Genomic DNA, 23,772 nt, shown 5'->3' on the forward strand with positions numbered 1-23,772 from the left:
GCCTCCTTTTTTCTTTTTTTTTTTTTTCACTTCAGCTAGCAGTATGAGTCAGTCACACTGCTTGCCTTATGACTCTGTTTTCCAGAAAACTTAGTTTTGCTTAAGATCCACATTTTCAAAGTGCATTTCCCAGCACGTTCACTTCCAGCTCTAAGTACTCTTTGCTTCTGCAAGCAAACTGTAGACCAGAAAATGTTCCCACCCAGAAATAAGGAACATGCAGTCAGTGACCATCTGTACAAAGCTTGGTTTAAATGACTTGCTCAATGATACACAGGACCCGTGTGCAGAGCCAGGACAGAAAGTAGCAATCAAGAGCTGTTTATCCGCCATAGCTATGAGTTCCCCTTTCTTGCAGAGCATCAGGCGCCACGTCACCTCCGATGTCTCTGGAAGAGTGGTGGGGACAGCAGCCCCCATCGGTGCTCAAGCCCAGCTTCTCTGCTGGAGCAGGGCCACCCTCTGCCCGGCAGAGCAAGCGAAGGAGGCCACCATCCTGTGTGGGGGTTCACTGCAATGCGGGATCCGATTTGCAGCACCCAACCCCCGAATATCAGGTGCTCCAGGGGATATCAGGCACTTCTCAGGGGGAGCAGCACATTGCAGTGCTTACTCTCCATGCACAGGTCTGCAGTATCCATCCAGACCTCGGCTGGCACCTTCAACTAGTGAAACATCGGGGTGACGGTTGTGGTACTGCCTGTCGGGTTGGAGGGTACGCAGGGATAGCACTGTGATGCTTCAGTCCCTTCTGGATGGAAAAGCCTGTGTCGGGATGCATGCCCAGAGGCGAGCAGCTGGGGCAGGGAGATGCCAGCCCACTGCCACCACATAACCGGGGAGCTGCGGGGCCAGGAGGAGAACCTGCAAGAAGAGGCATCCTCACCACCAACATCTGATTAAGTTTCGGGCTGGGAAGGGGGAATCCCAGGCTGTTGTTTCTGCGCCATGGCCTGTATCTGTGTTTTATCCCCATCCCCTCACATCTGTGGGGTTAAAGAGGTAGGAGTGAATGCTGGCTTCTCAGGGGTGGGAGTCACCCATGGTCTGAATTGCGCTGGCTGAGGGGCTGGTTTCAGGATGATTCCAGATGCAGCGGTTCCACATGCATCTCTACTGGTAGGCTGGAGAGCTGGTGAGCCTGGCCCAGCAGGGCAGGTAACCAGTATCTTTCAGGGGTAGCCTCTTTCACTGACACCATTGTGGCTGGAAAAATAGCCTGTGGAAAAGATAAATGCAGCTGGTGTCCTTAGACAAGAAAAGAGAGGAGGATAAAGAAGGAAGACATTATGGAAGGCAAATAGTGAGGAGAGTACTGAGGACTGGGATATTACCATTGCTAGGACTGCTAGCATTAGACATTTTCTCACTTAGCAAATACATCCAGCATGGCTCTGACCACCACATTACACCTCTTCTAGAGATATGTTTACTAAAAGTGGTTTGTAAAAGCAGGAGTCAAATGTAGCAATCCACCATGTGCTGCTAGGGTGTTTGGCTCTCCTTTTCCTGAGGGATGATAAGTGCAAGTGATAGTTACCTGCAGATGAGCATTTTTCGGGTGAGGAACAGGAGAGTGGTAAGAGGCTGAGATGATGGGACTGTGGACTTGGAGATGTCCACTGCACAGTGCTGTCTCTCTGCTTCTCACTTTGCCTTCAGACAGGCTAGGGATGAGGCACAGCTGTGTGAAGGGGCTGCTTCCCCTCCCCTAGAGCCATCCCAAAAGCCCCTGTGACTTGAAAGGTACAGCACCAGAGCCTGAATTCATTAAATGTCCCAGCCAGCGTGAACTGGCAAAGATTTGGTTCTTTTAATAATTGTTCTAAAGCAGATGTGGACAAATGGAAGATGCCCATCGCATGGGCTATCACAGACACTGGAGGAAAAAGCAGCCACTGGTTGACCAGCTTGAAATCCAGAGTCAGAAATGAAGCATGCAGAGCAATGTCCCTCATGAGTAGCAAATGGCTGAAGATAAGGACAAAACCTGCTGTCCCAAGTGGGCTGAAACACGGCGGATCATGATGCAGCCTTCATTGAGTAAGCCCGAGTTGTGAACATGTTTATGAATACTAGTGGGTGGATGATTCACAAACAGAGAAAAGGACCCCCCTATCCCCACCCCCCCCCCCCCCAAAAAAAAAAAAGGCAGAAAAAAAGTTTGCATCCCTCTAATAGGGGACAGAGCATTTAAACTTCTCCTAGCCCGATGTGGTAGCAGTATGTTCCCATTTAACACACCTGCCCCCATGTTCATCTGAACTTTTTTTGTTCTGCAAGGTCACCAGCTTTGAGGAGGACCTGAAATGCATGACGAGAGCTTTATAACACATGATGGTAACTTTTCAAAAAGTGCAGGACTGTCAGTATCATTTCATGTCTGTCCGTTCATCTTCATTTAATTGGAAGATGATGGAGAATGCAAGCCGCCCTCTTTTCATCTTCAAAGCTTTGGTCAGGTCTGCAGTGCAAGCATTGGCTGGCCCAGCTGTGTTGGCCAGATCATGTTTAATTTCTTCTTGCCCCTCTGCTTCCCCCATGCTTTCCCACACTGATGAAACTAGGTGTCATACCTGACTACCTTACCGGGAAAAATTCCTCATCTGCTGGCCAGATTTTGGCCATACAGGCTGTAGGTACAGTGTGCTGGTACAATATACAGGGAAAACACTGCCTGAATTTGGTGTGAGCCACAGCAGCCTGCAGTAGTGACCATCCAGCAACAGCTCACAGCCACCTTGGCTGTCTAATGGTGCCAAGGAGAGCCTGTGTCTGTGTTGGTTATGACCAATTACTTGAAACTGGTGAAAATCAGCACGTGTTTTTCTGGCTTTCAAAGATGAATTGGCATCAACCCCCCTTGGAGATAACACGCATTATTACTGTTGTACTTGAGCAGGTTTTGTTTTGTTTTGTTTTTTTTTTTCCTTTGTATTCTCTCTCTGTTCAAACTTTGATTTAATATTCCTTCTCTCCCTCTGTTTTGGTTACTCTGTGTCTTAGTGCTTAGAGACTTCCTGCCCATTATATTGAGAGTTTTTAATGAAGAATTTCAGCAACACTCAGAGTTACCAGTAAAAACCCTCTGCAGATTTTGACAGAAGAAGGAGTTATATGAAATTACTTCTAATCTCTTTATCCTTGTCACACCACTCTGCTATGCAGTAATACACCAAAGAATTTCCAGAAAGCAAAGGTTGGCGACTTACAATACCTACCGACTTGGTTGAAAAAATAAATAATAAAGGAATTGGGAGGTGAATTCAATCTGCTGCTGTATTAGCTGGGGGACAAAGGAAGGGAAAATTGGAGAGTGAAGGCCGGAAAAAGTAAATGCTTTCTCAGTTTAATTTTTTTTTTTTTTTTAATAAAACCTTGAGGCCAAGCAAGCCGTTTCCCTCAAAAGTTTAGATCATGTTCTGAAAGTTAAAAAATGAGGCGTTTTGGTTGACTTTATCATGGTAGCTATCAATGGCACATTGTTAATCCCTGTTAAGAGTGGCAAAGCTGCAAAACAAATAACAGTATGTCCTTGAGTGCACCAGTTCTGAGCCTGACAGGTTTTCATTTTTCACCCCATTGCATAATGCTGGCACGCACATATGACACGTAGCGTATGAAACTTTCTGGGTAGGGCTTGATTCTGCTCCCATTCAAGTCAAGGGCAATACTCTTCCAGTTCTCAAAAGAGGCAAGGTCATGGTGCATGCTGGAGCCAAGCACAGACCAACTGGGAAGCCAGGCAGCAGTATTTTAGAGCAGATCAACTATCTCTCACTCTAGTCCAACCCCACATGCACTTGTGCAAGGACTTACCTTTTGAAATCTCATGGAAACTAATGGCTTTCACCACTTGCCTGTTGTTTTCTCAGATTTATTTTCTTAAAGAAGAAAAAAAAAAAAAAAAAAGGGAGGGGGAAAAAGAAACCAGCTATTATTTCCTCCTGAGATATACACACAGAGAAAACAATATATTGATTTTCTTGTACTCCATGTTTGTCAGTCTTAGCCAAGGATTATGTGTAGGTGTTATGTGATTTTAAAAAAGTGAGATGAAATGTGGGTGGGACTGAAAATGCAGTTGCTGTTATTCATCTATTTATGCCATCATACACGTGTGATCAGACTGTGATCTTGTGCAGCAGCCTAGGAACCTACAGAATACTTGAATCACCCTTCTGTAAAAGGGCTAGGAGATGTGTTATTTAATCCTTCTACTAGATCAGCAATATCTGTATATACTAAATTTGTATTTCTTACCTACAGCCAGCATCAGCCCACACATGTGATGAAACATCAGCATAGAAACCCATACCTGTACTATTTTCCTTATGATATGCAAGCTCTTCAGGACTCTAACAGGAAAAAAAATGTGTAAACAACACATTTAGCAAAAAGTGAATATAAATTTGGGTCAAGTCTACAAAACAATCTGATCTGTGTAAAAATAAAAATTCCAAGGAAAATATTTCCACTTTTCAATTTGGAACACCTTATGTGGAAATTGTAGGAAATTCTAAAGAAGGGCTACAGAAAAAAAAAAAAATCAAGCTATAATTGATTTTTTAATTTTGTTGAGAAAAGCAAGGAAAAAGAATCTTTGCTACTGTTGTTTCTAGGGTCAACTTGTGACAGAAAGAAAAAAGGTTGTTTACACACCTCTACTTTTGATACTTTCACCCTCCCAGAAGGAGGAAAGATGTGTCACTGGCACTTGATGGCCAAGCTGGTTTGAGTAGGGAGTTCTCACATGGGAGTTCAATCCTGGATGCTCTTTCAGCTCATGGGAATTTATCCACAACATACACAGACCATCCAAAAATATTAGGTATAGATCCCTTATCGTATTTTTGCAGACTCAACCACATTCCTGCTTCCATAGAGAGCAGTTCTTCTAGCTGCGGGCAGTACAAACTTGTTGCAGTGCTAATTATTTGATCATCTGCCTCAATATTTCCAGATGTAAAAGATTTCTTTATTTTGGTTGTTAAAGAAGGGGTTTGGTTTTCTATCTCTCTTCCCCACTAACTACATCTCTGGTAGTAAATTAAACGTGCCCAGAACTGTTCCCTGGCACGGAGGCTGACTGCCTCCAGAGGATGATGCTGTCTCACCCACCAAAACTGTATGGCTGCACCCAAACTGTATGTTAGGAACTACCCAGAGCACATCCTAACCCCCAGTCTGTGCCTGGGAGAGTGGTATCTGTTCTCTGATTTGGGTGACTCTTATTCAAATCATGTGGGTTCAAAGTGTGTCAGGGGCTGTTCTGCCCTTTAAAGGCTGTGATTGGTTTCCAGCACCCAGGAACACTCGCTGACATGATTTAACTTAATTTAATTCTGTAGAGGTAGTTCTTACATCTCCCCCTTCCTTATTGGCACTGATCAGCACAACAGCCTTCTCTCAGAGGCTCCAAAATCAGGTGTATGTTTATTATGTCCCCAAGCAAAGTATTTACGTTCAAATAAAAATATAATTAGTGCTACCAGCATTAGCAAGTGTTATAGAATGAGGATGGTAGGGGAGAATGGAGCCATCAAGATAAAACCCTGGGATCCGTGGGATGTCTGCCCAGGAAGAAGCAGTGAAACAAGGCAAAATGACAGGTAGCAGCAGATGCTGAGGGTGAGGGCTGCTGGCTGCTGCCAAACCGAAGTCTCGCTGGGAATAAAGTCAAGAATTTCCGAGAGGGTATACAAGTATGTTTTCAGAGGGGGAGGAGGAGTCCGGAGGCTCTAATGGCCTATTTTCATTGGGGTTTTTTGGTAGGGAGGGAACATTTTTTTGGCTCAAATATGCTGTAGATCTAAATTCTATTTTCCCTAATCTATCCTTACTGGGGATGCTATTGCAAGTGGTTCCTTATCGGTGGAAGAAAACAGTTGACTTCTGATTCCCATGGAAACACAAAAGAAGCCTATTCTTTATAACCAAGACCCCCTGGAAGGGCAGGGCAGAAAGTCATTGAGAGTCACTGACTTCCCAGCTGGTCAGTACAACATCAGTGAGATTTGGACACTTTCTCAGTTTAACAGCACCCAATCTTGATGAAAGATTGGCGTTACGTTATCCAGCGTTTGACACTATTTGTATGTACCTGTATACTCAGTGGGCTATGGTAGTAAACCTATAGAATAATAGAAAATGCCTACATTTCCTTTACAAGAAGAATACTGCAGATGAAACAATTTTAATTAAAGCAGGTTTTGCCTTCTATATGGAGAACAAAGTCTTCCCCTGTTACGTGGCAATATTGAATTCAAGGGAAACACTTTTTTTCTATGGTATATACCTGATTTAAGTGTCATCTGAGACTTTTGTTTCACAGATTAATTTTGTTATCCACTCCTTTCACCTGCACACACTGGGGCAGCATTTCTAAGAATTAACAGCAACAACTTTGTTTCTCAGTTATGTCTAGTTTAACTAACATCTAATCCTCTTAGCTTTTATACCTTCACAAACAGGGATTTGTTTGGCTAAAAACTTTTAATTAGCCCAATCACATGGAGTGGGTATTTAACAACCCCAAGGCAAACCTGTTTCAGACATCAGAGGTGTCTCACCACCAGATTCGGAGAGCCAAATCCAGGAGCCCTTTGCTGCAGGCTGCAGAACTTGAATAACAGGGTCGGTGAGAGGCTGGCACCCAGTTTTTCTACATAAGTGGGCAGCATTCTTTAATGGTAACTTGACAGCTCCAAATGTTGTTCTGTGATCCTTCGCTAGATCCTGGTCTGTGCTCTCCCTCCAAAGCAGCCCCTCGGTTTGCGCTTGCACAAGTCAGTCCAGCTCTGAAGAGAGCCAGGGATCTTCTCATGGGTTTGGTAGGACTGCTGAAGACCTGACGGGTCACTAGAACAAAAAAATACATTAGCAAACCGTGTGAGGATTGAACCTGCTGAACTTTTGATCTTACCAATTTGAATCCAGAAGAAAGGCTGCTCGAGTAGCATAGGGGTCCCAACCCAGGAATCACGGGGTCACTGCTGAGGGGCAGGCGATGCTCCGGGGGGGAATGCTGATGCCCATGGGACCTGTGCTCCTGTGGTGCGTGAAATCAAATGAGAGAAGGAGTGGCTAACACAAGACGGAAGAATGGGCACCAGTGAAAAAGCAGGAGTGAATGCTTGTGTAATAAGCTAAATGTGTAATTATTAACTTGAGACTAGCTCTGCCACAGTACCAGGACCACAGCTGTGCAAAGCCCACCTGTGAGCATACATGAGTGATTCTCCGGTCCAGGCTGTTTCTCTAGCTGTCTCTCTCCGCAGGGATCCTGTGGCGTTACCTGGAGTGTTTAGCACTGCCCCTCAGGCAGGTTTCTGGGGAAAACGAGCAATATTGTCATCAGCTGAGACGGGAAGGGAAGGCTGTGAGGGGTGTCTAGCAGGGATATCACTCTGTTGCACTTCTCCAGCTGTAAAACATTGCTCTGCTGTGTCTGTCACAATAGAGTTTTCAAAACACCTGTTCCAGTAGGAGTGACACTGACCAAGTCACCCCTATCAAAGGTGATGCTTGACCAAGTCACCCCCCATTGAAGGTGCTGCCATGGAGTTATTTTTGGCTTCTGTCTCATCTTAACTTGTTTTGGAACATCTCAAAACATAGTAGAAACAAAAAAGTAAATAATTGAGAAATAATACCAGCATCTTCTCTTTAACTTTAAAATTGCAAAAAGGGGAGCCCTCAGCATCTACCACTTTCAGCCCCAACTTTGGCACATCCTCAGAGCTTGCCTAGACATCAGCTCCAACATATTGCCAATTAACCTAAGGTATTTGATATATTTGTCCCCACATTCTCCACATACTCCTTCCTGGCTCCAGCTGCTCCTGTTTAGGATGCCAGTGCTTAACTCTCAGAGCCGGGTGGCCCTGGCTCAGCAAAGGAGCAGATGCCTGGAAGGTCTGTCTAGTTGGCAGGGAGGGATGAGCTCTTGGGATGCCTTAGCACACACAGACCTGCGAGGAATACAGCTGGCCAAGCTGTTTTTTTACAGATGTGGTTATGATGAGCTGCCTCTACTGTAAACAATTAAAAAATGCCCTTTTAGCCCAGTACAGGAGGAAAACCAGGTAGCCATATGGTGCACATGCAAAAGCAGGGTACTTGCCTTAAACCTATTTGGTCACATTCTAGATAGACATAAAATCAGTTTTTAAAGCTAAACATTCTGATGAATGGATGTAAAATCAATTGAAAGTATGTTGCCTGAATAAGACTTGCATGATCAAGCATAATTTCCACTTACTGAGAGAAGTTAAAATAGCAAAACCATGAAGTATTAGAAGTTGTTCCTTAGGAAGCCAGCTTTTAAAAAGATCTGCTGACCTCATCCTGAACTTTCAGCTTTCAGAGGGCAACAGAAAAGCTCAGAGAGTCCAGTCAGTTGGGTTACTTATCTCAGTAGCATCACATGCAGACATTTGCAGATAACAATAAGTATATGAGTGCTCGCAGTGCTGATGATGTTCATATCATTAAACAGTCCACTTTCTGGCTGACTCTTACAGCTAACTGAAAACAAGCCATAAGCCAAATGAAAATGTGGCAGAATGATGTGACGGAAGGGAGACATGGTGTCAGATAGTATAATTAAAAGCTAGTGAGTGCATCTAAATAATGAGGGCACCTTAGGTTTAATATCCCAAGTCTAGTACACCAAGTAAACCAAAATCTTTGTTACTTCACTGAGTACCAAGAGGAAAGCAATTGTGGGAACTCAACACGCACACACTGGTGATTAAATACTTGGGATCATTGCCTTTGCGTTACTGTTACACTCAGTACGTTCAATGTCCAGCCAGTGAGTGTGGGGTAAAGTTTTGCGGTGAGGATGTGCAGGGAGCCTGGGCAACAAGAACATTTTAGTAAAATCCCTAATCCCTTGGAAATGAGCAGCCAAAACATACTTGTGATACTCAGCTTCTGTCTGAGTAGGCTCAAGCTCAGGCAAAGAGACCACCCTGGGGTTGAATTGATTCAGGTCTATAAAATCCTGGGTGGTGTGGAAAGGGTGGGTGCGGGTGAGCTGTCTCGTCCAATGCAAGAGGTATCAACTGTTAGACAAAGCTGTAGGAGCCATTTTCAGAACAAAAGGAGATACTTCTTCATGCATCAAATACTAGACCTGTGAAATTCTTTGCCAGAGGGCGTGATGATTGCAGCAGTTTTTGCAGGCATTCAGGGGAACATTGGGGAAATACTTGGAAGAGAGGTCCACCACTGGGCAACCTATATCAGGCTCAAGGAGTCCCCTGAGTTGAAAGTGGTTGGAGGCTGGAAGAGGACTTGCAGGAAAGATCGCATGTGTTCATCCTGCTCTTGCTGTTCTGCAGGGTTCAGTTTGTGGTCACTGCTACAGACAGGTTACTGGGCTACATAAATCCCAAAAATCTGAAATAATAACACTAGTTTAATATTTTTATTTGGGTGGTGAATAAATTTTGTGCTGGTTTTCTGATGTGCAAATGAATTCAAGGTGCTCTGTCTTCCCATCTGTGCCTGAGCTGGAGGGGAGAGCACTGCAGGGAGCAGTGGTACCACAGTACCTGTAGGGAAGTAGGTCACCCCCTCAGCTATACCATGGCTATAGGTACCAGATGTAGAGGAAGACAGTAGGGCTGAGTGGCAGGAGCATTGCATGGTGGTGTATGTTGGCTGGGGGGTTCCAGTAAGATGCAGGCTAAGCTCTTCGAAGCCATGATACCCACATGTGCTGTAGTGGTCCCAGTTATTTACACTAGGAAGCTTTTTAACCCTGTTAAACTAGCCGGACAAGATTGACTTACCTGAGACCACCTTCTTCTGTGTCCTCTACCCCACCTTTGTCCCTCTTTCTGTGCATAGGAAGACTCAGAATTGAGCTCTGTGCTTTCTTTTATGAAACTAAAAGAATTTTTGCAAAGTTTCTGGATTAACAAATGACCCCAAGTTCTTCCTTTATCCTCTATATAAGTAAAACACCCTTTACAGCAATACAGTGAAACTTGTATTGCCCTTGTGCTTGAGAACATACAGCATGAAACATTATATTCAGTAGTTTAAATTAACTTACTTATCTTCAGACCACCAGAAAAAAAAAAAAAAAAACAACACATTATTTATCCCCTTCTTTTATACTGCAACAATGATGAGCATTTTGTTAAAGCGTATTATATCAGTGCAATTCCATTGCCCTAAAGTCTGAAGCTGTGAGGAGGAGAAACTCTGACCAGCTGATTCTGTTCCTCTGTGTTATGTAGGTTTATAATCTGAGTGCTGATGTGGCACAATACAAGCAATATATGTTATAAATCAGAAAAAAATCACTTATTCCTATATCTTAGGATTTTTTTTAAATTACATAAATAAACCATTTTTAAAACTTTAAAAAAATAATAATTTTTAAAATTATTCTTAAATAATTAAAATAAAGACATGATTTAAATTATTTTTAAATAATTTTTTAAAAGCAATAAAAGTGATACTGCAGCTTTTGTGCACACATACATGCACAAAAGCATGAGAATTGTGTCAAATATGTGCATAAGTGCATGTCGTCACAAGCTATGAGTTTCCTTTCGGTGGCTGCAGGGACTTAGGGTATGTTTTCACATGCACTTTTTCTTGAGATCTGTGTACATAACTGTACTGCCTACAATACATACTTTTATAAAAAGTTTTATAAATGCTGTCTGCATTTTTCAAGTTGTATTAACTGCTATAGCATTTTTAGGTTTTGTCTCAGAGGGGATAAAGCAACTTATTCCTGATATTAGTCACATTGTTTAAAGCTCTGCTGTAAAGCCCTCAGATGACAAGCATGGTATAAGAACATATCTGAAATAGTACAGCTACCTTGATTGTAGTGGAATTATGCTAATTTTGCTTTAATGAAGAATGAAGACTCATTAGGTTAAAAGAAGTTGTCTCAAATCATAATCTGATATCCCAGACAACTCAGTGGATTCTGACTGATATGTTAATTTGCATGACTGAGCATTGTTTCATTTTTCTTTAGGTTATAAATGCAGGCATTTAACTTGGATATTGCTTCTGCATCTTAGTCACAAGGCAAAAAAGACCTTGGAGACACAGGTTTCTAAAAGAATGTCACCAATAATGTGAAGGGGTGAAACCTCTTTTTGAGGAACTGCTGTGGTCCCACCACTTCCTTCTTCACTCAACTGGAATAAAATCAGTAGAAAATTTAATTCCTAGACATCCATTTCCCAGGGATATGCGTTTTTAAGGAGGCCATGCAGAATTCCTTTCACCTTCTCTGGAACATCATTTATCTTCTTTCCTTCCTTGCATATAGCACTTCATATTGGCCCACATGGCAAGGGAGGGATTTTAGCAGAATTAAGGCAATGCAAGCCCCTTGCCTCCACTTCCAGTTACAGTGTGGAAGGAACAGAGGCTGCAGGACTAAACAGACATGTGTTGGCTTGTCCCATATGGCACCCAAGGGATGCTAACCTAGGGCATGGGACACATTAGACTATTTGCTCACTAGAAATAAATTCCCTCAGAATACTCGCCAGCAGCTCCGCTGGCTGCAGAAGCCCAGAAGCTTGCAGAGCTCCTGACAACCAGCAGCATCATGAGTAGCACAGGGGTGGAGGGTGCTTTGTTTAAACAGCTGCAATTCCCTGGTATAAATCCGGCTCTCCTTCATGTCTCCCCCCTCAGAGATACAGTATCATGGGTGGGAGATCTGCATGTCAAAAGAGCTGTGAGCTACCACTTTCCTTTCTGTTCCTTAACAAAAAATGCAATCAGCAAGGTGCTAACACCCAAAACGTTGACCAACGCACTGATGAAAATTAAGTTCCAGCAAGTGTTAATCCATGTGCCATTTTTTGCAAAAGATCACTGCAGGCTCAGCCACACAGTCCTCAGGGTGACTCATAGCCTGGAATTTCAGACTCACACACGGTGTGATCCCAGAGGCTTATATTCATCTCCGTTCTGCCTGGTGCATGTTTTTTGTGGGCTTAGCAACATAAGAAAATGTTGACTGACACTGAAGATTTACTTAACTGCAAGCAAATGAAATTGTATTCGACCTATCAACAAAGTAGCATCAGCAAAGAACTAGAAACAGGCTCAGTAACCGGGATTTAATCAATAACTGAACCCTAGCATCCCTTGTAATAGCATCTAAGTGTCAAAAGCACACATGAAAACAGGAAATCCAGAAGGTGCAATTTTTCTTCCCTCTGCGTTTCTCTTTGTTTGTTTGTACTGGCTGAGTTGCCCTCACTTGTTTGTATCTAGGAGTGACATTGTTCCAACACGCCATTGCCTTCGTTCCTGAGAGAAGCCTGGTGTGAAGAAACACCTTACCTTTCCCCTAAATGTGCTGGGGTTACGGCTCAGCCCGGCCGGGGCGGCGGGCGCTCCCCTGCTGCCTCCCGCTCTCCCGGCAGCCTCCTGGCCACGCTGGAAGCGAGTGCCAGGGCAGGGGGAAGGCTGCAGGAGAGCTGCCTCGGTGGCAGGCTCTCAAGCCGGGCTCTTGAACCCATGCCCCAGCCCAGAAATTAGTTTGCAGAGAGGAATGAGGCTGGTCGAAGGTGGTGCCGGCTGGCAGGGCAGGCTCTCACCGGCTGCGTGCCGTAGCTCTGCAAAAGACACTGCAATAGCCCTTCTCACCTTGGCTCAGACAGACCCAGTGTCTAGCAGGAGATAATTTATTATTTTTAGTGAAGCAAATATAAGTAGCAAATAGGAAATTTGCAGATGCAGCCTTGGTTGGCTCCAAACCAAACACAGCAGAGACGTTCTTTGTTGTGTCGGACCTGTTCTTGTCCTTTGCAGTTCTTCACTTTCGAGCAGGCACGTGCTCCTACTGCCTACCAGAGCAGTGGGTATGGAAACACTATTCATGACCTATGTCCTTTTTTTATTTTAATAATGAAATAGATGAGAGCTTTCTGACTTTTCCTAGGATGAATGGTGCTTGTTGTTGGTACTCTTGGAGACAGTGCTGTACTTTAGTAAGAAGAAAATCTCTAGAAGTGGCCAAGATTCTCGGTTTCTCAAGTGTAGCCATTCCTACATTTTTAACAAGTGGCTGGCCAATGTATGAGATCAGATAAATGCATTCTATCACTCAAAATGTTTGCAGTAACCTTAGTGAAAGCAATTATTTTTTCAAATTTCTAACTTTAATCATTTTAGTGTTCTTCGGAGCTGACTATATGTCAAAGGAGCTGAAAATACTATGTGAGAATACAAGTGTGCTGGGATTCCTTCAAGGAAAGACTAAGCAAGTGTAAGCCATCAAGAGCATTTAAAAGCCCACAAGTATGTAACTGTAATATGAGATACTATCACTGCACAATATTTCAGGATTATTCCAAAATACCAATCAAATTTGGGTTTCGATTCAGGCAATAAGTTACAAAAGAAAAAGTTAAGTTCAGTCAGTCATGAAAAAATCCTGGTTTCAGGTTTGCAATACATTCTCACACTTGACGACACCGCCAGGATGTCAACGGTTTGTTTGGGTTTGGAATTTGATATTTTTATGGTCATAAATTGGTGATTGGGTGACTCAGACCGCCACCTATCATTCTTTCCTAAGGCATTTTTTAAGACCTTTCTCATAATCCAGTGATGCTTGTAGTCTTGGTAATCATTAAAATATCATTTGTCGTGTCTCTTCACAGTGGTTTGCAACATCCATGTAGGACTCTGAATGTATGTTATTTCAGAACAATGGTTTCCATACATCTATTCCCCCGTGTTCAAGAAACAAATAAAATGTAGTTGTCTGTGACTGATGCACAGTACCATAAAAATGACCCAACTAGGAGTGCACAACACAGACAAAACCTCAGTGCTCTTCAATATCCACATGGAATAAATGGAACTGTGTTGAAGCAAATGAAATAATTTCAGGTCTTTAAATCCTCACTGGTTAGGGGACCATTTTGAATCCACAAAACCAGAGTGTACCCTCAGCAAATTTGTAGATGACACCAAGCTGAGTGGTGTAGTTCACATGCCTGAGGGATGGCATGTTATTCAGAAGGACCTGGACGAGTTCAAGAAGTGGGACAATATGAACCTCATGAGGTTCAACAAGGTCAAGTGCAAGGTCCTGCACCCGGATTGGGGCAACCCCTGTTATCAATACAGGCTGGGGGTTCAAGGGATTGAGAGCAGCTGTGCCAAGAAGGACTTGGGGGTACTGATGGATTAAAAGCTGGACATGAGCCAGCAATGTGCTCTCACAGCCCAGAAGGTCAACTGTATCCTGGGCTGCATCAAGAGAAGTGTGGTCAGCAGGTTGAGGGAGGTGATTCTCCCCCTCTACTTCACACTCGTGAGACCTCACCTGGAGTACTGCATCTAGCTCTGGAGTCCTCAGCACACGGAGCTGTTGGGGCAGGTCTAGAGGAGGCCACAAAGATGATGAGAGGGTTGGAACACCTCTCCTATGAGGACAGGCTGAGGGAGCTGGGGTGGTTTAGCCTGGAGGAGAGAAGGCTCCAGGGAGACCTTATAGTGGCCTTCCAGTACTTAAAGGGGGTCTACAGGAAAGATGGGGACAGATTTTTTATCAGGGCCTGTAGCAATAGGACAAGGGGTACTAGTTTTAAACTAAATGAGTGTAGATTCAAACTAGATGAGGGTGGTGAAACACTGGCACAGGTTACTCAGCAGGGTCGTAGATGCTCCATCCCTGGAAACATTCAAGGTCAGGTTGGATGAGGCTCTAAGCAACCTGACCTGGTTGGAGATATCCCTGATCATTGCATGAGGGTTGGACTAGATGACCTTCAAAGGTCCCTTCCAACCCAAACCATTCTATGATTCTAAGATCTGGCTCTAGGACAGATGCAGTGCAACACAAATGTAAACTGTTGTCCTCAGAGAGGTTTTGTTCCAAGCAGAGGTCTTGCAAGTACAAGCTGGTCCTGAGAATCCCTCCATCTTGTGCTAAGGTCAGTGAGAGCAGACTGTGTAATTCCAGTTTTAACATAAATCAGGTCCAAGCCTCAAATCTGAATTGTAGCCTGCAGCTAAGCCGGACTGAGACGCAGCCAACCACAAATAGCTGCGCCTGTGCTTATAAATAGACAGAACTTTTTTTCCACTGAAATACATGTATCCAACAGCTCCTGATTTCATAGTAAGCTGAGCAGGGTTGTGTATGTCAGCTCTCAAAATACAGTAGCTGCCTAAGCTGAAAGGTTACAATGAGTTTTGCAGAATCTGGTAAAAGGTTTCTGAATTCTAAAAACATATGTAGGAGCAAGATGGATTTTATAACTTGGGAGTTTGAATCAGGGTTTTCCCTCTAGCCATGCTGCAAGTCTCAGGACAGCCTGATTGCAGATCAGTTTGCCACTGATCTTGAAAAATGCATCAATGTGCTTACCAGAGTAGTCATTACAGATTTTCTCTTAAATCATTCCTTTGCATGGAAAATCAGATCCAATTTGAGTGTTAACAGAAGATCTAAAAAATAGAAATACCATAAAACTACTCTGGGAAACTGATACACTGGCTAAATGCTGCAGTTTTCTGGTACAGAACATTTTGTTACTCAGTTCTCCAGCTTTCATACAATAGATGGGAACCCTACAAGCATAAAGTATTACTGGTTATGTATGCATAGGGGTAAATGATATCTGGTTTTAGTCCTTACATAGGAAAAAAAAAACAAGTTTAGCAACATATTTTATTTGCACATGTGATATAACTACTGTAAAAATTGTATTGCTGGTTCTCTTAGGCTCCTTTTATGTTAAGATTTTTAATAAGTACGAAAATCTGCTTGGGGCTATTTTTATCGTAAACAGGAAAGAGGTTTACTCTTTCATTTTTCTTTCTGAACCGTTACCTCTCCAGTTCCCACTCTTGCTTTCACCTTGGCAGTAGCCAGCCCTGTCCCCCCTAGCCCTCCCTGCTGCCTCAGCAGCTGCCCGTCCCCATCGGCAGCAGCTCCTGTCTCTGATGCTGCACCCCCGTTTGTCAGCAAGGGGCTGCTGTGTCATCAGGTTCCCTCCAGCTTGGGCCCAGCATTGCCTCTTTCCTCCCCCTGCTCAACCACCTGCAGACATGCTGCTCCCCCTTGTTTTCCTCCCCAAAATTTGCACTTCAGGTTCTCTCCAGCTGTCCTGGGGATCTCTCGTTTCTCACCAGGGTGGCTGCCATCCGCTGTCCCACATACCTGTTAACTTTCTGCCTTCTCAGTCTCACCACTCTGCTTCACTTCATGAGTTACCTTAGTCAGAAAAATGCCCCACAGCTGATCAGACCCCTGTAGGCAGTTTCTTTTCTGATCTTTAAAGCTTTGAGGTCTCATCACTTTGTTTTTCCCTTCAGTTCCTCTTGGAAGGTTTGCATCCCACCAGCTGTCCCAGGACCAGCTCCACCACACAAGTAATTTTGTCCCTAACCTTCCTGGTTTTCTGTGATCGGGCCCTATTGTGCTGTTACCTCTGGCTCTTTTCCTCTTCCCTCTGTAGATGGACACCATCTCTTCCACCTTTGTGCCGGTATGGCTGCCAGCACCCAGTACAGTGGTGCCAAATGTCTGGCTTGAAAGCAGATGACACACCCGTTCTTCCTTCACCCAGGGACTAGCTGTCCTTTTGGTTATGTTCTTCCAGTACACTATTATTCTACCTGACTCATATGAATTTCTTTAGAGCCATCATCTGCAAATTCTGTATTTACAGCTTCCTCTTTCCAGTTCAACCCTCATTTTCTCCCTTCTCACAAGCATTACTATGTCTCATCAGTTGTTCCTCCAAAACACCTTACCTCACCCCAGCAGCTGGATTGCCCCATCCTATTTTTGTTTTCCCTTCAGAAATTATGGATTTCCTCTCATCTCTTCTACATGCAAGATGCCTTCCAAATCTACCCCACCTTTCTTTCTAGCTATCACCCATCCCGTAAGCAGTTCACAACTCCTGTTCCTCCTGAGCCATGCCTGTTAATCTCTTCAATTCTCTTTTAACTTCCTTCCACACAATTATCAATTCCCTGACCCCATCCTCAGCATCTTCAATCTTCCTTGAATTTTTGTGGTTGCCCATCTAGCTCCAGCTATGTCTTAGCCACACTGCTGCTTCTAGGCACCATCTTCCCTTCCAACTGTTTCTGTTTCAGGAAACATCTCTTCACCTTGGGGGTCCCCCAAAAGAGAGGAGTGAGGGGCAGCTGGACACCTCTCATGAGCAGATGACAGGAAAACCACAAATCAAAAGGTCCACTGTGTGGATCAGCCCTTCAGATCTTCATCCCACTCATCTACAAATGGCATTTCTTGTGCCTTGAATTTGGTGATGAGGTGGACATGCTGTAAAAGGCATTCGTATACTGAAGCTGAGGGATGGTTTTGGTTGCATGGAGATAATTAAGCAGTAAATAATAGCTTCCAAATATTTCAGTACAGTCCTCAGGAACTGGCCTCACAGAGATCTGTATCAATATCTCCTCCGAGATTCTCAGCAAAGCATATAAGAACAAAAAATATTTCATTTATCTGCTTGGCAGTATCTGCTGGAAAGGCTTATTCAGTCCCAGCTTTTCCATTCAGCTATAAAATCTCTGTGTGTATTATCTTCTTAAGAATTATTTTTAAATAGAAACGTTGCTTATCTCCTGGGGTTCATTCAAAGCAATTGGCTGCAATTCTGGAGTCTGATGAAGATGTTTCATGTCATCAAATATTAGGCACTGAATTAGATGGCAAATATTTGTCCAGATTTAACATAAGGCACTAAGGACAGTGCTAAGAAGACTGCTCATTGTTCAAATGGCTACAGGCTATTTTCAGTTCCAATGTTAAAGCCAAAAAAAGTAGAATTAGGGCATTGTTAACAACACATGCATACTCTTTTTTTAGAAATTCTTACTTTTTGCAGCTTGACATACCCAGTTGGATCTCCCAAAGCATTGTAAAACCTAATGTGTCTTGATAAAAAAATAAATAATAGATAAATAGATAGACATAGACAAACAGCCCATAGAGTGTGATTCAAGTACTCTCCTGTATAAAATTAAAAAATTGATTCTTATCTTAAAGGAACTACAGGGATAAAAATGTCATGTACCAAGCTGCGGCTTATAATTATTTAATTCATATGCATAATATATGTATTTAAGCAAGTAATTAAAAATGTCTTAACTGAAATGTAAATAGAAGAAATCTCTCTTCCTAGTAATACCCCTTTAAAGGAGAAAATTAGTAAAAATACTGTGCAGATATTAGGGTTGTTTTATTTTTCAAACTATTACATTTTCTAAGCAACAGTCACAGAAACCTGTAAATACTTTATTCTAGTATATTTTCTACCCGCCTTTCGTGCCTGGCAGCCCCTATCTGTGGCAAATGGCACCCGCTGCGAGGGACTGCTTGCGGCCCCTGCCCGGCTGCTGCAGGCACTTGGGAAGCCCGATGCCCTGGGTTGGTGCTCGCAGTGCTTGAGCACGGTCTGAGAGGTAGCAGCTGCCACACCAACCGCCCTGGGAAAGAGTCTGATTTATAAAACGGCTCCGCTCCTCGCAACTCCTCTTGTGATACCTGCGCCCAGGCAATCAGTGGGGCTCTGTTTTCAGCTCAGGCTTACTTTGGTGCCTAAGTGAGAGGGAGGTTCATCTAAAAATATGGTTCTCTGGTCTCAGGTTTTCCCCCTGAAGTAGCAGTGGTAATCTTCTGCTGCAGCTGAAAAGCTCTCCAGCTTCACCAGGGTACCTTTGCGCTCCCCAACGCGTTACGGACGCCGTTACGGGCTCCCAGCACCATCCCGACGGCGGGCCAGAGCTGACGTGCCTGCCAGGCCCTCCTGGTGCCACAGGTGCTCCCGAGAGCATCTTCCCTCCAGACCACTGCCAACCTGACCCTTTGCTCCTCCGCGCCCGGTCTGCACAGGCGGACACGAGGGACCAGGGATGCGATGGGGACATTGCTCAAGTACCCAAACCACACAGACCCCCCAGCTGCCTGGCTGAGGATCCTGACTAAACCAGCACCACTGAAGCCCGAGACTGAGATTCTCACTGTTCAGTAATTGTCATATGAGGAAAATCACAGCAGCAGCCTGGCTGATGGACTTTTGCACTAAAATCAAACCCATGGGGAGTGCACATCTGTGATTTTAAACCATTGCGTTTCCAACACGACGCTTTCCTAAGCGCGACTGTGGGTGGCATCATGCAATGCAGCAATACATGTAAAAGCGGTTGAACAGCTACAAAGAAGGGGATATTTTGAAATATTTGTCTGCAGTGTGAAGTTGCTAAATCAGCAGCATAGTGTGGTCATAAAAAACACAGATAAAGTCAAAATAGGCGGTTCTCAAGAAACCTTTGGATGATAACATTTTAAAATACCATTTTTGCAAAAAAAAGCTGCAAATAAGGGAGTGAACAAGAAAGGTGGGGTGGGGTTCTTTGTTTTTGGAATAAAACCTCTTCTTTTAGGGAGTTTATAGTCTGGCATCATATGATTTTCTACCAACATTGTCCATTCTTTGCTAGCCAGGTGTTTAACAAGTCAGCTCTACAGAAACTGCTTGCAAATATCCTTTCCCATCAACATTCAGTTTGTCTGTGAATTATGAGCAAGTATTCTTACATATCTTGTGTATTTTGCAAGGTCTGTTCCCTCCAAGGGAATAGCGATGACTGAAACTCTGCCCAGTGAAACCACTAGCAAAACATCTGGGATCAGCAAGTAGAGGTGGTTTGTAAATAATTCCCTTGCTATCTCTTTCCTCTTATCAGCACTCTGTCTGTCCATTGCTGAGGACTCATTCTGCAGTAGATGAAGATCTACAGGGAATTTTGCTCTGAAATCTCAGCACAAGATACTAAATTATGGACCGAAGGGAATAGGTATGGCAAGGATGTAGCTCTTGTACTGCAGGCATGGACAGGTACTATTTCTGAGATCCCAGACACGGAGCCAAACCCACAGCTGGAGGGGTGTCCTCATGCGTGCCCCCTTCAGGCCACTGCTGAAGAGCCCTCTCGATTCACACTTCATGTCTTCATTATTTTCTTGTACAATAACGATCTTCCATGTCTCAGAGCAATTATTTTCCCCCTCCCACCTGTTTCTTTCCCAGTAGGCAGTTGTTAGTCCTTCTGCTCCAGAAGAGGGGACGTAGCTCCCATCGGAGGCAACTAATGTTGTTCCAGTATTTCCTGGGGAGCTGGTTTCGACACACTGCTTAGGGATGGGTCTGAACATATTCTTGACAGCACCGTGTGCTCAGATACAGGAGGTTTTTTCCTGGGAATGTAAAGTTTTCAAAGCCCCTGCAGTAGCCCCTCTAGATCTGCCTGTAGTGTTTTCCAAAGTGAGTGTTGCCATGCAGGGTAAAATACACATGCATCTGTTTAAAGAGAACTGGAACAAAATTAAACCTCACTTAAGATTCATAGAAAATTCCCCTTCTGTTACCTGATACCCATGTTTTAATTTTGCTGTTTGATCTATGTATTCTTAAGACTGCTAACACTTTGTAAGTAAATTGGTGTTTCATTGAAAGTGCTTTGCCCAAAAGCCAGTGAATTTTAGGTGCTTTTTCACTTTTAATACCCATATCTTCTACTTTACTTGTTCCCAGGCCAGGCTGAAGTTATAGGATGTCTGTACTAAATTAATGTTTGACTTTACAGTCTGTGTGCTGTACAGCCCAGCACCTCCTCCATTTACAGTAAGTAAATACACAAGTGTTACGCTGCCCTTGAAACCTGTGCTCTGTGACAAAGGTTGTGCACTGAGAAGAGACTGAAATGCCAAGTTTCCCTGGGTCACAGTCCCTCCCGTCAGCCATGCGTTAATCAGAAACCCACCCACCCCTATCTGTGAAAGTGTGGTGCAGAGAAATTTGGATCAGGTGATACAGGGGCAGACTTGGCCTCCTGAGAAGCACCCACCTCTCTCTGAGCCCTCAGCTGTGAAAACCTCATCTCTGAGAGCAGAAAATAAGGAGAAGCATGTTAAATTCATGTTGGTCAGAGGCCAACCACATTCATTTCAGGAACATGGGCAATGATACCTGCGGAGCTGACTGCAGGCATAGTACTGTCCTGCTGCATGGCCTTTGGGAAATTACTTTATCTCAGCCTACCCCAGCCTTTTGAAGAGCCAAAGGCATCAATACTTTAGGAAAATGCCTCATAATGGTACTTAATCCAGTCGTTCATGTTCACAACTTGCTTTCAGATATAACGCCCAATAAAAAGCACTACTGCTACCACTTTCTTGCAAAGAAGGATAAAGCTCATTGGGTTTGGATGATTTTCATTTAGATGTTAATCTGTAAAAAACAGAGAAAAGTTTCACAAGCCTGTGTGAATGAAAGACTGAGTTTTCACAAGGTGGTAGCTATACCTCTGTATCTTCTTCTGCCAGCTTCTCAGGCTTGCAGCAGGACACTTGCCACATAACTTTAGCCTCTCAGTGCCTTGCTGATCCCCCATCTGCAAGTAGGGAAAATAATTTTTTTTCCTTATTGCTTGTGCAACAACAAAAAAACTCTTTGGTTTCTATTGCATTATATCAGCTGATCTACAAGGGCAGATTTAGTGGGTGGACCCATCAAATTGTCCACTGTTCTATTTGTCCAGGGTAACATGATACAACTTCAGTTGTAATGTAGTAGAAAAATCATTTTTCTGTGGTAGTTACACCTGGTAGCTATGACTGATAATTGAGTTCCTCTGAAGTCCTTTGGCCTCAGAGTCAATACTACACACAATTTGACTCTCTTACGCCTGTACTGGGCCAACATACTTCGCAGAAATATTAGCACCATGGAAGAGTGAGTATTTGTACAACCTTCCCATAACTGCCAGTGACCTTGTCTATGCTGACAGGCAAACTAAATTTGAGCTGGCTCCATAACCCAAGTACCAGCGTGCCACTCTTCCACTTCTGAATCTCACCACCCTAGCCTTAGTTTCAACTGTTCCAAAGACCAGACCAGCAGTGTCATGACATGAAACACAACGGTGATAAAATCTAGATCTGATCCAGATGAGTGGGCAGAACTCCTTCAGAGTCTTCTGCTGAAACACTTCTGCAACCTGAAAACACCAAGTTGCCAAAAGCAGACCCATTCACAGAAACATGGTCTCTTCCACCCAGGTTTTGTGGGGAAGATCTGAGAGATCTTGAGTGGAGTCCTTATCCAAGCAGGAGAGATAAACAGCACAGCTGGGCCTCCCCCCTCGCCCACCTAGTGCACCTCTCTGGGAGCAGCTCTTGAGGTGGAGCAAGGCTGCTAGGAGCAGTTCCTGCTCCCTGGAGCTGGTTAGGCAGGGTCTTAAGTGCAGATAAGCCCTTTCAGATAAGCCCTTTCTTTCTGCCTGGGGGTCTCAGAGGTGATAGCCACAGCTGAGACTCCAAGCAGCTCTGTGGAACAGCAGGTTGTTATTATTTCCAATTGCAGCTGTGGGACCAGTGAGGCACCAAGAGGCTAACGTGATGTAGCAAGCGTCCTGCCACAAGCCTGAGAAGCTGGCAGAAGAAGATGGGTCTCTCCCTCCCCCATGTGTTCATCACAGCGCTCTTCCTCATGTGCTGGGAGCAGATGCTATAAAGCAGCTGTGAGGGTTTTTATCTAGAGGGAATACAAGTTGATGGTTGGGAATTAAAAACGCTTACACAAAAGATGTTGCCAGGTCTTGCAGGTTGTCCTACAGCAGCAGCATTGTGTCTAGCAGCTGTAGGGTAGAGCCTTCTCTGCTCGTGCCAACAGCCTGTCCTACCAGGGAGTCACAGGCTGCCGCCATGGTGGCCTTAAATACCAAATATATGAGAGATTCCCCTTCTGCCTCTCCTTTTCCAGGCATAAGGGAAGGGGAGGGGAGTGCAGACTGTCAGGAGGGAACACCACACCTGAAAGCACCCACAGCAAATGGTGTCACCTTGGAGAGCTGAGCAGGCCTGTGTGCATTGGGCACACTGAGCATGCAGCACGGGCTGCAGCCACAGGGCTTGTGCTGCCGCAGGGGCCGGCCACTCATCGGCCCCTCTGGGCTTGCCCTGGGCCCTGGGCTCTGAGGAAGCCTCCTCAGGAGTCCTGTCTCAGGGAAGGCACTCCTGCTTTTGGCCACACATCTGCTCGAGTCCAGCCACAGCCTGTTGCTGCACCGACACCGTCACACGTGCGTGCCGGCTGGTGAGCTGGACACAGCTGTGCCCCTGGCTACCCGTGAGTACACTGCCCTGTGCCCAGAGGGCAGAGAAAGCCTCTCCAACCTGACCAGATTCGGCTGGTGTCCCTCAGCCCAGCATCACTGAGCGTGGACAACCCCATCGCTGTGCAAGGCAGTACACGATCCAGATCAACAGCAAACCCAGCACACAGACATGCTCCTTAATGCACTATGTGGCGGGTTTTAGCAGCTAATCTGGCTAGCTAGAGCAGCCGATGAGGTAGATTTTCTCCTTAAACATGTGCATTAAAACATGTACTGCTCAAGTCAGGGATCCTAGATTAGACAAAATAAATTACTCTTCCCCAAACCAGGACTGAAAGGCCACGTCAGACAAGGTAGTATCACAAAACCAGGACAAACAACGTAGCCTGCATTTTGCTGTTGCTCTTTCATGAGCACATGTCTGTGTACCAGGTCCAGAAAGGGACTCCCAGGTTGGGAGCAGCCACCAAGTCCCAGCCTCCGAGTCCTTCCCAAGCTCAGAAACTGTCCTCTCCTCCTCGGGGAGCGGCAGCGGCGCCTTGTCAGCGCCACACTCGGTTGCCAGCCCATTTCGGCTGCCCTCTGTTTGTA

At 44.5% G+C, this 23,772-nt stretch overlaps 1 protein-coding gene across 3 annotated transcripts in view; it reads left to right on the forward strand.

Moving 5' to 3' along the window:
• RBM47 (RNA binding motif protein 47) overlaps nucleotides 1-23,772 on the forward strand; it is an 82,644-nt gene that overhangs the window by 13,778 nt on the left and 45,094 nt on the right. The window lies entirely within an intron of this gene.

This window comes from Tyto alba, unplaced genomic scaffold (assembly GCF_018691265.1).
Source record: "Tyto alba isolate M040663 unplaced genomic scaffold, T.alba_DEE_v4.0 Super-Scaffold_6, whole genome shotgun sequence".
Taxonomy (NCBI): domain Eukaryota; kingdom Metazoa; phylum Chordata; class Aves; order Strigiformes; family Tytonidae; genus Tyto; species Tyto alba.